Source organism: Lepidochelys kempii, chromosome 1, assembly GCF_965140285.1.
Source record: "Lepidochelys kempii isolate rLepKem1 chromosome 1, rLepKem1.hap1, whole genome shotgun sequence".
In the NCBI taxonomy this organism is placed as follows: domain Eukaryota; kingdom Metazoa; phylum Chordata; order Testudines; family Cheloniidae; genus Lepidochelys; species Lepidochelys kempii.
In genome coordinates, this window is record NC_136380.1 from 262,425,966 (window position 1) to 262,439,223 (window position 13,258).

Here is a 13,258-nt window from a genome sequence, read left to right on the forward strand (position 1 = left end):
AACCAGTTTTTCCTGAGCCCTCAAGAGGTTGCTTAAAATGGGTTTAACTAGATCTGAAGCCCCTCTCTTTCTTATTGGATGATTTTTACAAAGGATTTAAGGGAGAACCAGCTACTGAACACTGGCAGGTCAAGAGTTTCCGAAAGAACCTGTGGCTTTGCGTACCACCTTTTTGGCTGCCCAGCTTGTGCCACCTTAAAGTGGGCTGGTTTTCAGCAGGTGGGTGCTCAGCACTGTGCAAATCAAATCTCTTCAAGGTGTCTCGATCAAGCTGAGCCCCCCAACAATTGGGGCAAAGTCACTAGCCACTTTTGAAAACCCTACCCAGACCATTATGAAGACAGTTCCCGCTTTCGCTAACTTTTGAAGGAAAATGATTCACTCAGTGAGACAGAAAAATTATCTGCCAGCCCCTGGCCAGGAGCTGAAATCCACTTCCTGCACAGACCACTGTCTGAGGATCTTCTGTGTGGAGAGAAGAGCCCCTTGTACCGCCTTTAAAAATACACTTGTTACAGCCAGGGGAGGTTATTTTTTATGCTATAGAAGGCAACATTTCTGTTAATGCAATGGTAGGGTGTGAGCTAGGCAACTCCTGATGCCAACTGACAGAGGGCACAGGGGTGCACAGAGTTTGACAGGAAACCCCCTGGATCAGATCGCTGTGAACATTGTGAAAGTCCAGTGGAACAGGGGCTGGACACTGCAGGGAGATGCCCAGGGGGCTCAGGGCTTGGTGTATGTGTGCCTATCCCTGGCCTGCAGAGAGACAGCAGAGCTTGCACAGACCTAGAGGGGAGTGCTTATGTTGCCTGGGGCTGGTGGAGCTGCAGATAAGGCTCCCTCACACTAAGAGCAGGCGGTAGGGAGGTGCCCTCATGCCAGGCTCAGGCTCTGAGGCCTGGAGAAAGGGTTGGGTGTCAGAGCCTGAGCCCAAACATCTACCCAGCTATTTTTAGCGCTATAGCCCAAGCCCCACAAACCTGACTCTGTAGCCCCCAGCTCCAAGACTTGCTGCTGCAGCATTTTTTTGGCCATATAGACATGTGCTGTGATGCTCAGAATGGGGGTCACACAATTTGTCTTCCCAGCAGCACCTCATAGATCCCTAGAGAGTGCTTCTGGAATCACGTTTCTCATCAGGCTGGGCCATGTTTGACTTTAACCTATCTCTGGATATTCCAACACAGAGCAGACAGCTCCCCCCCGGCTTTGTTAAAATCCAGGCAATGCCCCTGTTCCCTATGAAATCAATGGCAAAATACTCACTGATTTCAATGGGAACTTGGTTGAGCCCTAAATCTGAGAGTGAGATTGGTTATGTCCTGGGAGAGTTCCATGCTCATTTCATGGAGGTTAGGTCCCTCAATGGCTCTTAGCCAAGATGGTCAGGGCTGCAACCCCATGCTCTGGGTGTCCCTAAGCCTCTGACTGCCACATGCTGGGACTGGATGGGAGGGGATGGAACACCTGATCATTGCCCTGTCCTTTTCACTCCTTCTGAAGCATCTGGCATTGGTCACTGTCGGAAGACAGGATCCTGGGCTACACGGACCATTGGTCTGACCCCCCATGGCCATTCTTATGCCAATCAGAATCGATGCCACTCCAGATCCTTCAGTGGGATAGGTGGAGCAATCTGATCCTGATTTAGAGAGTTGTAAGGAATAAATTAGGGGTAGATTCCTCATTTATTCCAATGATGCCCAATATACTCGCAACAGCACTAATACGCTTAGACATGAGACTCATAACGGTACAGTGCTGATGGGTCCCATCAATACTATCTGCCTTCTGGTAGATCATTTTGATGGTCTCCTCCATCTGCTGTTTCTGCTCAGGGACTTCTTCACAAAGAATGCCATGTTTTTGACTCTTCCATAGCTTTCTGCAAACTTTCTTATTTCCTCCTGCCTGTTGCGGGAAGGGAGGGTGTTCAAGGAGATGCCCATATGGACAGCAACAAAACAAGCCATAGACGCACTGTTAGAGGGCTTTCCCTTCACTTTCCCACTTCCCTGGTTCTTGTCACGCAGACAGCAAGCAGAAAAAGACCAGAAGTCCGAAATGCGGACAATGTGATGTTTATTGGGGTTAGTTTCCAAGCAAGCATATTCCGAAGCCCTTCATAACAGTTGGGCTTATCTCTATATGCCGCGAGAGTCGGTTCCCGTGTTCCCTTTCCAACTCTGATGCTGCGGAGCCTTTACCCCGTTTCCCTCCTTTCCAGCTCTGACGCCGCAGAGCCTTGCCTGTGTCCCTGTTCCTCCTGCTTTAGCGAGCATGATTCCAATTTCCCTTCCACTTCCTGCTTGACCCCAGTTTATAGAGTAATATTCTCAGCTACACCTTAACCAATCATTTTACTGAAATTTAACTAATCAGTCCTAACATACTGTAACATAATTATCTAACCAATTATATCCCACTACCCTAATTCATTTACACCTAGCAAAATTAATTATACAGTGGACAGAAACAATTAGAGAACCAGACAGATTAACAATAGAAAAGTGGGGCCCATAAAGAAAAAACAATACAGAAATGAGGGTTTCACAACTACAACAACTGATAAGAGATTTCTTGCCAGACAGGATGCTATCAAACTAAGTTTTCTTTAACCATCTTAAGATCTGTTTCTTTATCTGGTGGTGATGGGCACTATCAGGACAGGATTGTCTTCCTAACAGCCCAATACCACCTTATTTCAATGTGACTGGTTTGGAATGTGAGGATCTGACCATACGCTTCCCAGCTTATGGCTGGCTGCCCCTGCTGCTTAGTCAAAGGCCTTAGCCTAAGAACAAGGCCTCAGACTTTCTTAGTGAGAGAAGGCCCATACACAGGCGGACTGTGATTTTGATTCTTTGTTTTTGTTCCCCTGTAATTAGCTACGTGATAAAAATACACCTAAGTTCTTAAAGTATAGGCTTTACAGGCAGGCCTGAATATCTATATTCTAACACGCGCACCAGAATGTCCAAGTGTTATCAGTTCATTACATTCGTGAATTAAACAATTAGGTGCCAACATGATGTACAGCATAGAACTGTTTACATTGGAGACTGAGGACCTGATCCAGTCAAGCATTTAAGCATGTTTCTATGGGACTACTCATGGTCTTCACATTAGGCATGTGCTAAAAATCCTTTGCTGGACCAGGGCCTCACTTAGCACATTATGGGCCATATCCTCCTCTTACGCACGCCAGTGTACATCAGGAATAAGCCCACGGATGAGCTATTTGATGGTGGTAAAGCTGGTGCAAGTGTTGAATCTGGCCCTCAGTGTGCTCTACACATTCATTTTTCCATCATTTTAATTACTGCATTTTTGAAATTTTTGCTCTAAATTGGCCCTTAATGTTCAGATTTTAACACTAATTAAAACAAATATACAAGGCCCAGTTCTCAGAATATGGCACCCTCATTTTATGACACACCATGTGTGATGTGTAAGAGTGGAGCAGGCGAAGGTGCCATAGGACCATCTTCCGAGGGGTACAGCCTACGTTGTGTCTTCTATACCATCCCTCCTTCCTTGCTGCCACTGTAAAGGGGCATGGCCGGGGTGTACTGAGGCCCTACTGATCTCCAGTTGTCATACTGGCCTGTGGTTAGCTGGTGTATTAGTCTGCTGTAAATGACGTGAGGAGACAAGAACACCTCAGTCAGCCCAGGTTTGGGAGAGCACAAAGACTAGCTTTCTGTCCCCCGTTTTGAACTGTGCTGTGCTCTCCTCAGTCATAGCTGAGGACCCGGGCCACGGAGACCATTTCAAACCCCACAGTATTTCTAAGTGATCAGTATGGAAAATAAACTTTCAGAATTCATGCTAGGCTAGGGACTGTAGCAATCAGGGAAGTGGGGATGGGATACAGAACCTGTCATCCTAGGTCAGTGCTTCCAATCCTGCTTCTCAGACCATTGCTCAGTGGCTATGGGGAGATGAGTGAGTGGCCTCAGTCAAAGTGCTAATAGGCTAGTTATCCACATCACCTAAACAGCTTCACAACCAGCAGGAACTTTGTTGGCATTGTCAGTATAGAGGACAAGGACTGAGCAAAGCCCATGGAGACTTAATTACCCTCTTGCGCAAACAGCAGGTTCCGATCCAGGCTGCGACACCCAGTATTGACAGGGGAAGGGCAATGATGAGTTTCCATCGATGCCTCTTGTGAAGCCCTGCTCTGTGGAGAATAGCAGACCCCTCAGTTTCCAGAATATGATGTAACTGGAATATGCTTTATGCAAAAGGGCTCTTGTAAGGTATCATTACAAAGCTTATAGTCTGCTAAGTGTGTTCATCCTATTTGTTTGCATGTATTATTTCAATGTCTGGAGTTAGGCGAATAAGATATAAACTCGTATTACTGATGTACATGTATTAAGTGGAAGCCATTAAGGGTGCTTCCAAATCAAGGACCTGTAAATGGCTCTGTTTACTTGCAAACCTTCTTGGGTATCTGTGGGCCAGCCCTAGAAAAATGGAGGCTGGGCTCTCACAGGACATGTGAACATGTCTCCTGGTACTGGGATCTATCTTAAACCTGGTGCTTTTCCATTTAGAAGGGGGGGTGGGGACCCAGAGAGACAAAAGATTCCCGCCTTCTGCCAAAGCTATAAAAAGGGGGTGGAACAGAACAAAGGGGGTTCCAGTCATGAGAAAACCTCTGTTTTCCACCTAAGATGTCTGCTGCAACTAACAAGGATGGTACCAGGGGAAAGGATTGGGCCCAGACTAGGAAGGAGTCTAGTCGGTGAAAGAAGCTTATTGGAACATCTCTGAGGGTGAGATATTACCTGTAATCAGTTTCTTAATGCATTAGACTTAGACGTGCATGTTTTTGCTTTATTTTGCTTGGTAACTTACTTTGTTCTAAGAAAAAAGAAAAGGAGTACTTGTGGCACCTTAGAGACTAACCAATTTATTTGAGCATGAGCTTTCATGAGCTACAGCTCACTTCATCGGATGCATACCGTGGAAACTGCAGCAGACTTTATATACACACAGAGAATATGAAACAATACCTCCTCCCACCCCACTGTCCTGCTGGTAATAGCTTATCTAAAGTGATCATCAAGTTGGGCCATTTCCAGCACAAATCCAGGTTTTCTCACCCTCCACCCCCCCACACAAATTCACTCTCCTGCTGGTGATAGCCCATCCAAAGTGACAACTCTCTACACAATGTGCATGATAATCAAGTTGGGCCATTTCCTGCACAAATCCAGGTTCTCTCACCCCCTCACCCCCCCTCCCAAAAACCACACACACAAACTCACTCTCCTGCTGGTAATAGCTCATCCAAAGTGACCACTCTCCCTACAATGTGCATGGTAATCAAGGTGGGCCATTTCCAGCACAAATCCAGGTTTTCTCACCCCCCCACCCCCATACACACACAAACTCACTCTCCTGCTGGTAATAGCTCATCCAAACTGACCACTTACTTTGTTCTGTCTGTTAGTACTTGGAACCACTTAAATCCTACTTTTTATACTTAATAAAATCACTTTTGTTTATGAATGAACCCAGAGTAAGTGATTAATACCTGGGGGAGCAAACAGCTCTGCATAGCTCTCGATCAGTGTTATAGAGGGTGGACAATTTATGAGTTTACCCTGTATAAGCTTTATACAGAGTAAAACAGATTTATTTGGGGTTTGGATCCCATTGGGAGCTGGCTGTCTGGGTGCTGGAGATAGGTTACCTGCTGAGCAGTTTTCACTGAAAGCCTGCCGGCTTGGGGGTGTGGTCCAGACCCTGGCTGTGTGTTGCAGCCGGCTAACATGTCTGGCTCAATAAGGGAGGGTCCTGGAAGTCCCAAGCTGGCAGGGAAAATGGGCTCAGAGGTAATTTCAGCACATCAGGTGACAGTTCCAAGGGGTCTCTGTGATTGAACCCTTCACAGTGGCATAGGCGAGCAGGATCTGTGCACAGCTGATTGCTTTGAGACACTGGTAGTGATTTTAAGTGAGTTTTAAGTGTGCTGGCTGGACAGCAGACAAAGTGGTTAGTGGTTTGTTATTTTCTGTTTGCTTATTTCGGGAATGGGAAGTAGGAACAGAAAAACAGGAAAATGAGTGAAAGAGTGAAGCGATTGCGAAGTTGGAGCTTCTTAGGCTGCAAGGTGCAGAAAAGGAGAGGGGGCTCAGAGGTACTTTCAGCACATCAGGTGACAATCCCAAGGGGATCTCTGTGACCAAACCCAGCACAACAACATCCTGTAAAGCAGGGATCGGCAACCTTCGGCACGCCGCCCATCAGGGTAATCCACTGGCGGGCCGTGAGACATCTTGTTTGTTTGTTGACCGTCCGCAGGCACAGCCCCCTGCAGCTCTCAGTGGCCACAGTTCACTGTTCCCGGCCAATGGGAGCTGCGGGAAGCGGTGGCCAGCATGTCCCTGCAGCCCGCACCACTTTCCGCAGCTCCCTTTGGCCAGGAACGGCAAAGCAACCGAGCAACAGAGATTGGGACAATGGAAGCAAGAACACCAGCATGAGGAGAAGCACCTTGTTGACTGTGAGCAAGAGAGTGGGATAGGCACAACCTGGCCCCACCAGTACCTTTAAATTAGGGATTGTGTTTCTCAAACCTCTAGAAATGTTATTCTACACAGAAAGCAAACTCTAATGAAAGTGATGTGTGACGCTCTCCTTAGCAAGCCCAGAACTGTAAGCCACTCTGTCACCTCTCTGCCATAGCCAGAGAGAGCTTTGCGGGAGCATAAACTTGTGTCCTGCCACACCTGCCCACTTCTGTCTGCCTCACTAGCCAACTCCTTGAGAATCTGCCAGTCTAAACCTGGCTTTGCAGAGAACATTCAGGGAACCCCAATTCCTGAGTTCCCCAGTGACATGTCTTGGTAGTGTCCAGTCCCTCTCACTGGACAATCACAGAAGTCTGCTGTTGGCTCAACTGAGGATCCACACCTCACTTTAATATAACAGCACTAAGATGCATTTATAATAAAACATGAATAAGTTTATTAATAAAGAACAGAGATTTAAGTGATCTTAAGCAGAGATAATAGGAGCAAAAGATGGTTACAAATAAAACAAAAGAAAACACACTTTCTAGTGTCTACAGTTTAACAGATTATAATTCTGGTCTGAGGCAATTTCTCACCTCCAGTCAGTTCTCAGCCTCTTCAACCCACCTGGCTGGTGGACCCACTTTCCACAGCTTTCAAGAACACTGGCCTCTTTTGCCCCTTAAGGGATGGATAGCTAAGGGGTCCTCTCCTTTTCTTTTTATAGAGCCAGCACCCAGCCTGTCTCTCTCATATCCTGGGACTGACATGGCTACAACTACACTGCATACTTCTTTTTATAGTCCTGTGCAATGTTCCCTCTAATGTTTTCCACCCAGGCGTGGAATGAATTTTGTTCTGTGCACCAGCATCGAGGTAATGTGTGATGTGCGCCACCAGTAGAAACAAAAAACCTAGACATAATATATATTTTTTAAAAGTTACCATAGGGCTAATTACTCCAGCCAGGACATCTTAGGCATTTTAGAACTCACTACTGAAAGAATTAAATTTAAGCATGAGAGAGAAATAAAAATTATGAAAGGCACAGACCAGTCAAAAAACTCAAACAACAGCACTTTGAAAGACTAAAATTACAGAGAACATGTGTGCCTTGCAGGAAATATCAAGAAGTAACAACAACAACAACATAAGTGTGTGTTGGGAGGTGAGTGTAAGAGAGAGAGACACACACAGGGTGTGTGTGTGTAACTGTGTGAAAGAGACACACGCGCTGCCTCTTTAAGTAGATGGCACGGACAAGTCTGAAGCCGTTTGTTCGGACACAGCAGCAGCCGCCGCCAGCAAGCTCTGTCCCACATCCCACTCCTGAGCCCTGCAGAGATGAGGTACAGAGGGGACGGACACCCTGACATCAGAGCCCCCTCCTCCCCCCGGCTTCTTTCTCTAGGACAAACTTTTTTATCAGCTGCCTCTGCAACATATTTTAAGACTCTATTACAACACATACATAGATAACTCTCATTACACAACCCATACACACATCACACAATGCTATCCGTGACCAGCGGGTCACCAGTTTTTATAGGATACCTTACAAAACACTGTTTGGCTAAATATTTGGACATCACTGAGTTGAGTGTGCCCTTTGCCAATTAGCACACAGGGGGTCTTATCTCCCCTCTTACAGGGCTGCAGGAGGGTCCGCCATTGGCACAATTTCCAAGTCATATTCTTGGAGCCTCATGTTCCACCGCAGCAGTTTGGAATTAGTGTCTTTGGTTCTATGTACCCAAATGAATGGAGAGTGGCCAGTTAAAGCCCTGAACTCTCTATTAAAGAGAGATGACCTTAATTGCCCGATTGCCTACTCAACAGCATAGCATCCTTTTCCTATGACAGAGTAATTCTGTTCAGTGGGAGTCAGTGTTTTGCTCAAGAAAGCAAGGGGATGCTTTTGTAACTTTCCCGATTGCACTGCTACTGCACCTAAACTTATGTCGGACACACCAGTTCAAACATTTCATCAAAATCAAGACTGGCCAGAACAGGCTTTTCGGACAGAATTTTTTTTACCTTATCAAAACCCTGTGGGCAAGCCTTTGCCCACACGACTGTGTTTGGTTTTCTCTTCTTGCACAAGCCTGTGATAGCAGACACAATGTCACTGAACCCCTGCACAAATTGGCAGTAACAAATAACCAAGCCTATGAAAGGCTGGAACTCCGTTTTGGTCTGGGATATAAGCCAGTTAAAAACGGCTTGCACTTCCAAGGGGTCAGGCAAGATTTCCCTGCTCTCAGCCCAGTGTCCCAAATAAGGAACCTTGGCTGCTCCAATTTCATATTCACAATACTACCACATCCCTGTGTTTGGGCAACACATTTCCCGAGTGATTCTTGTGCTCTGACCAAGAACTGCTCAAATCGCAAGAGGCTTGATATAAGCTCATCCAAAGTCCTTTGATTGGCAAGCCTCTGAGAAGTGGCTCCTGCGTTAATTAACCCAAGTGGTAACATTTTGAATTCATAAAGTCCCATATCTGCAGATTTCTTCTGCATCGTTTGTCTCTCACCTTTTCTTTCTTTCTTTCTTTCTTTTCTTTTTATAAATAAACCTTTCGATTTTAGATACTGAAGGATCGGCAGCAGCATGATTTTGGGGTGAAATCTGAGTTATATATTGACCTGGGTGTGTGGCTGGTCCTTTGGGCTCAGAAGAAACTTTTATTTAATGAGACTGGTTGTAAAGAACCACTCCCCTTTGCTTCCTTTACAGCTTCTAACTCATTCAGCATGGCCACATTTTTCCATTCAACCTGAAGAGAGAAGATCTTCCCAGACTTCTCATGGGGCTGTCAAGTAAGAGGGCAAAGAGATAAAAAAAGAACGAAACAGGATTAAAGAGAAAAACCAGCTACACAGGCTGTACCTTAACATGAGAGACACTGTAGCATAGTCTGTGGCAGGCAGAGGGCACAGGAGCTTTGACTGCAGAGTGCTTAATCCCTGCAAAGCTGTCGACCCAAGAGGGAATGTGCCCAAAGTTGGTAGGAGGCATCTAGCTCAGCACCACATTTTCATATCATGCCGTGTGGATTTGGGCAGGAAGCCAATCAGTGTCCCTCTCCCCGGCCACCTTAATTTCCCAGTTGCTCTTTGTCCATAAAGAACATTGTTGGGTTTCAAAGTACTGTCTCACTGCACCAATACTCAGCTGTCCATTAGCCTGGTCAAAACTCAATTTCCAGATAGCGGGAAATTTTGACATTTTGAAATTTGTTTCCAGCATAAAAATGAATTTCTCGGACATTGACATTTCCAACAAAGTTCTGTTTTGGAAAGTTTTTGTTTCAAAATGTCATTTTGAAATCTGGACGTTTGGATTCTAATGCTGTTTTGTTACATGGGGCTTTTTTATTTGCACAGGATTACATTTTATCCATAACATGTCAGTGGTAATAGCACTCTGAATAGTACTGCTACTGATGTGTTACGAAATAATATAAAAATAATTAGAAATGAAGAACTCGGAAACAAACATTTTCCAAAGTGAACACATTTTCCCTTCAAAAGGCCACCCCCGGGGAATAGTCATCAAAACCAGCATTTCTGGTCTAAAAACCGGTTCAATGAAGACATTCCCACCAGCTCTACTGTACAGCTGTGTATGGGACCCATTGCTAAAGTGCTGTAATTCTCCAATTTGCACACACCCCTTGGGAGGGTGCGTCCAAGTCCTAGTTTAAGGGCCCAAATGAGGAATAAGGCACTTACATGGCTGCTTTCTCAACCATTAGAGTAGTGTAAACTAGTGTCAATGCTTTCTTTATGTTAACATTTACTTTAACAAGTATAGTGAACGATGCAAACTGGTTTACAGTTTTGCTGTACATATGGTTCCATAATGTATTACTGATCAACAATTAACCACCCACCTACAGTGAGACGGGGATGTCACAAGTTCACATGATGAAAATTAGTGATTTTTTTTTGCCTTGCTTTTATTCTGTTTAGCTTTTCTCCTTTTATAGATTGAAATCTTCCTGCAATGCAGTAAATAATAGGTGCAGTTCAGCTGCCACACAAGAACCGGAAACCGATCTGGCATGGCTGCTATTCACCAACCCTCTCTGCCAGTCAGTGAAAGGCATCTGTCCCTCTGGCACTTACCTCTGTTAAGGCAAGGCGAGGACATTGGAAATTGATCTGCAGCAAGTTCCCAATGAAAGGGAAGGAGACAGGACCCGGGGGGTAGTTGTTCCATCTCTTTCTGCGCTTCATGTGATCGAAAAGCAGGATAAAGACAGCACAAGAGAGGCCAAGTGTTGTGAAGCTGTTCCAGAGGGATGGGAGCTGGGACCCGAGACAGAAGAGCAGTTCCATTGTGTCTCTCCTACCTCACTCTGTCCCCCAATACGTTTTTCCCTTTCCCCTCCAACACTTTCCCTATTCCTGTTTCACCTTCTCCCAGTCTGTCTTTCTGTTTCTTTCTCCTACTTTCCCTCTCTCACTCTCCCCATCCCTCTCTTCCTTTCCCTCCGTTTTTATCTATTTCGCTAGCTATTCTATTCTAGTCACGCCCTCTCTTCTAAGAATGAAGTGCCATAAGCCTACACAGGACTTTACAAATAGCAAAGTGCCGGGCTGTGTAGTTATTGTTTCTCTTCAGCTCCTTCCCAGACCTCGTAGGAGTGGTGATGAAGGTGTGCCTGTCCCCACTTTACGCAAGCCATAATTTTACACAAAATCTGTAGGAGGAGTCACAGCTGGGGGCCGATCTTGTGATAGTTGGAGCCAAAAAATGTACCGGTGAGGACTCTTGATTCCCTCCCACTCTCTCCACCGCTCCACTTCAGCAACAGAATTAGCTAAAAAGGAAGAGGTTTGATTGGGTTTGTTCCCTCTAACAGCACTGTCTCGGGTTGTTGTTTTTAAGATATGGCTGCTCATCCCTGTGGTATCTAACCATCACAGTGGCACTGCTTAAGAAGGATCTGAGTTATCCATGACTGGAATTATAACAACTGAACACCAATCATTAATAACATAACTTAATTACAACCTAATTTCTTCAAAATAATTTATGCACGTGTTTTCTAGGAGGTTTAACGACATAGAAATGTCTGTCTTACTCTGTTATTAGGATTGTTCAGTCAAAGTAAAGGTGAGCCAAAGTGCTGCATTCCTTAAAAGCTCACTGTTGATTGATTTTAACATTAACTAATTAACAATTTGACTTGTAAATCCTCAGAGAAGTCAGTCAGTACGGTCAGCCCTGTGGCCTGAAGCTTAGGAAAGAAGGAAGGAAACAGAGTCAGCTCTCTGCTGGAGAGCAAGAGGAGTGGACTGAGCAAGGCAGCACCACATTTACATATGAACTTCAGATAGTTTGGGGACATAGGGGTATAACTTGGCTGAGTTTTGAACTTGCGGCCCATATTTTGGAGATTACTCTGGTGGGAACGATCTGGGCAAAGCCTGAACAATGACTGAGTACAGGGTCACCCAGAAGAAGACTGATGTTTGCCAAGGTCATGTAAGAGCCCTTGGACAGAAGGAGCCCAAGTTCCAGAAAAAAGAGAGATTGTCCATTCCTGGTTAATTGCTGGGACTGCTTTCGTAGGGGGTAAGAACTCTAAGGGGGCTCTTAGATCACTGATTCCCCTGGTACCATAACAAAACAAAAAATAAAATCTGAGCGGAAAGCTACAGTTGCCTGATATGGGCAGAGCTCAGCAGTGGTTCTAGTCATAGAGCAAGTCTGCAGTTCTGGTCACCTGGCCAGCAGTGAGTGGAGCAAAGTGGCAACTGGTCTCACCTACAGCTTGCAAGCAGACTGAGAGCTGCTGTGGGGACTATGGTGGAAGCAGAGGAGTCTACAGCATCCGTCTACACTGGCCTAAAGACTTTGGTGAGGTCTCTCTGTCCTAGCTACTGAAACTGTTATAGCAGGAGGTGGTAGAGCAAGCAGGTATGGATTTGCCTATCAAAGGCGCCTAGATTGGATATAGGAGCCCAGATTACTGAGTGGGAACCCGAGTCAAAATTAAGCAAATTGTAGCAAATCATCTAGAAAGAAGGCACTGGCCCTTGCTGCTGCCAATGCCATTGGCCGAGGGGTTACAGTACTCAGTGCCCTAAATTTGGCGAAGGTACATTGTATTCCTCGTACATAGTAAAGAGGTTTAGCTTTAAACTTTAAAGTTCTGCTTTAAGCAAAAAACTCAGTTCATTCTTAACTATGAAATTACAGTCTGGGAATCTTGGACCTACTGAAGTCAAGGTCAACCCCCAACTGATTTCGTAGGTCAGGGTTTTACTGCAAGCCTCCATAACAAACATAAGAGCTTCCACATGACTGCTCTGGTGAGCCTGCATTTTGTGGACTCATGGAGTACCAAACCTGAGCCGTCCTTTGTTGGTGATAAATCTGAGGAATTGTCACAGATTGAAGTGTCATTAGAAGAGGATTTGGAATTAATTGATAAACTGAACAAGTAACAAGTCATTGGGACCAGGTGGCATTCACCCAAGAGTTCTGAAAGAACTCAAATGTGAAATTGCAGAACTATTAACTATGGTTTGTAACCGGTCCTTTAAATCAGCTTCTGTACCCAATGACTGGAAGATAACTAATGTAACACCAATATTTAAGAAGGGCTCTGGAGGGGATCCCGGCAATTACAGACCGGTAAGTCTAACGTCAGTACCGGGCAAATTAGTTGAAATAATAGTAAAGAATAAAATTGTCAGCCACAT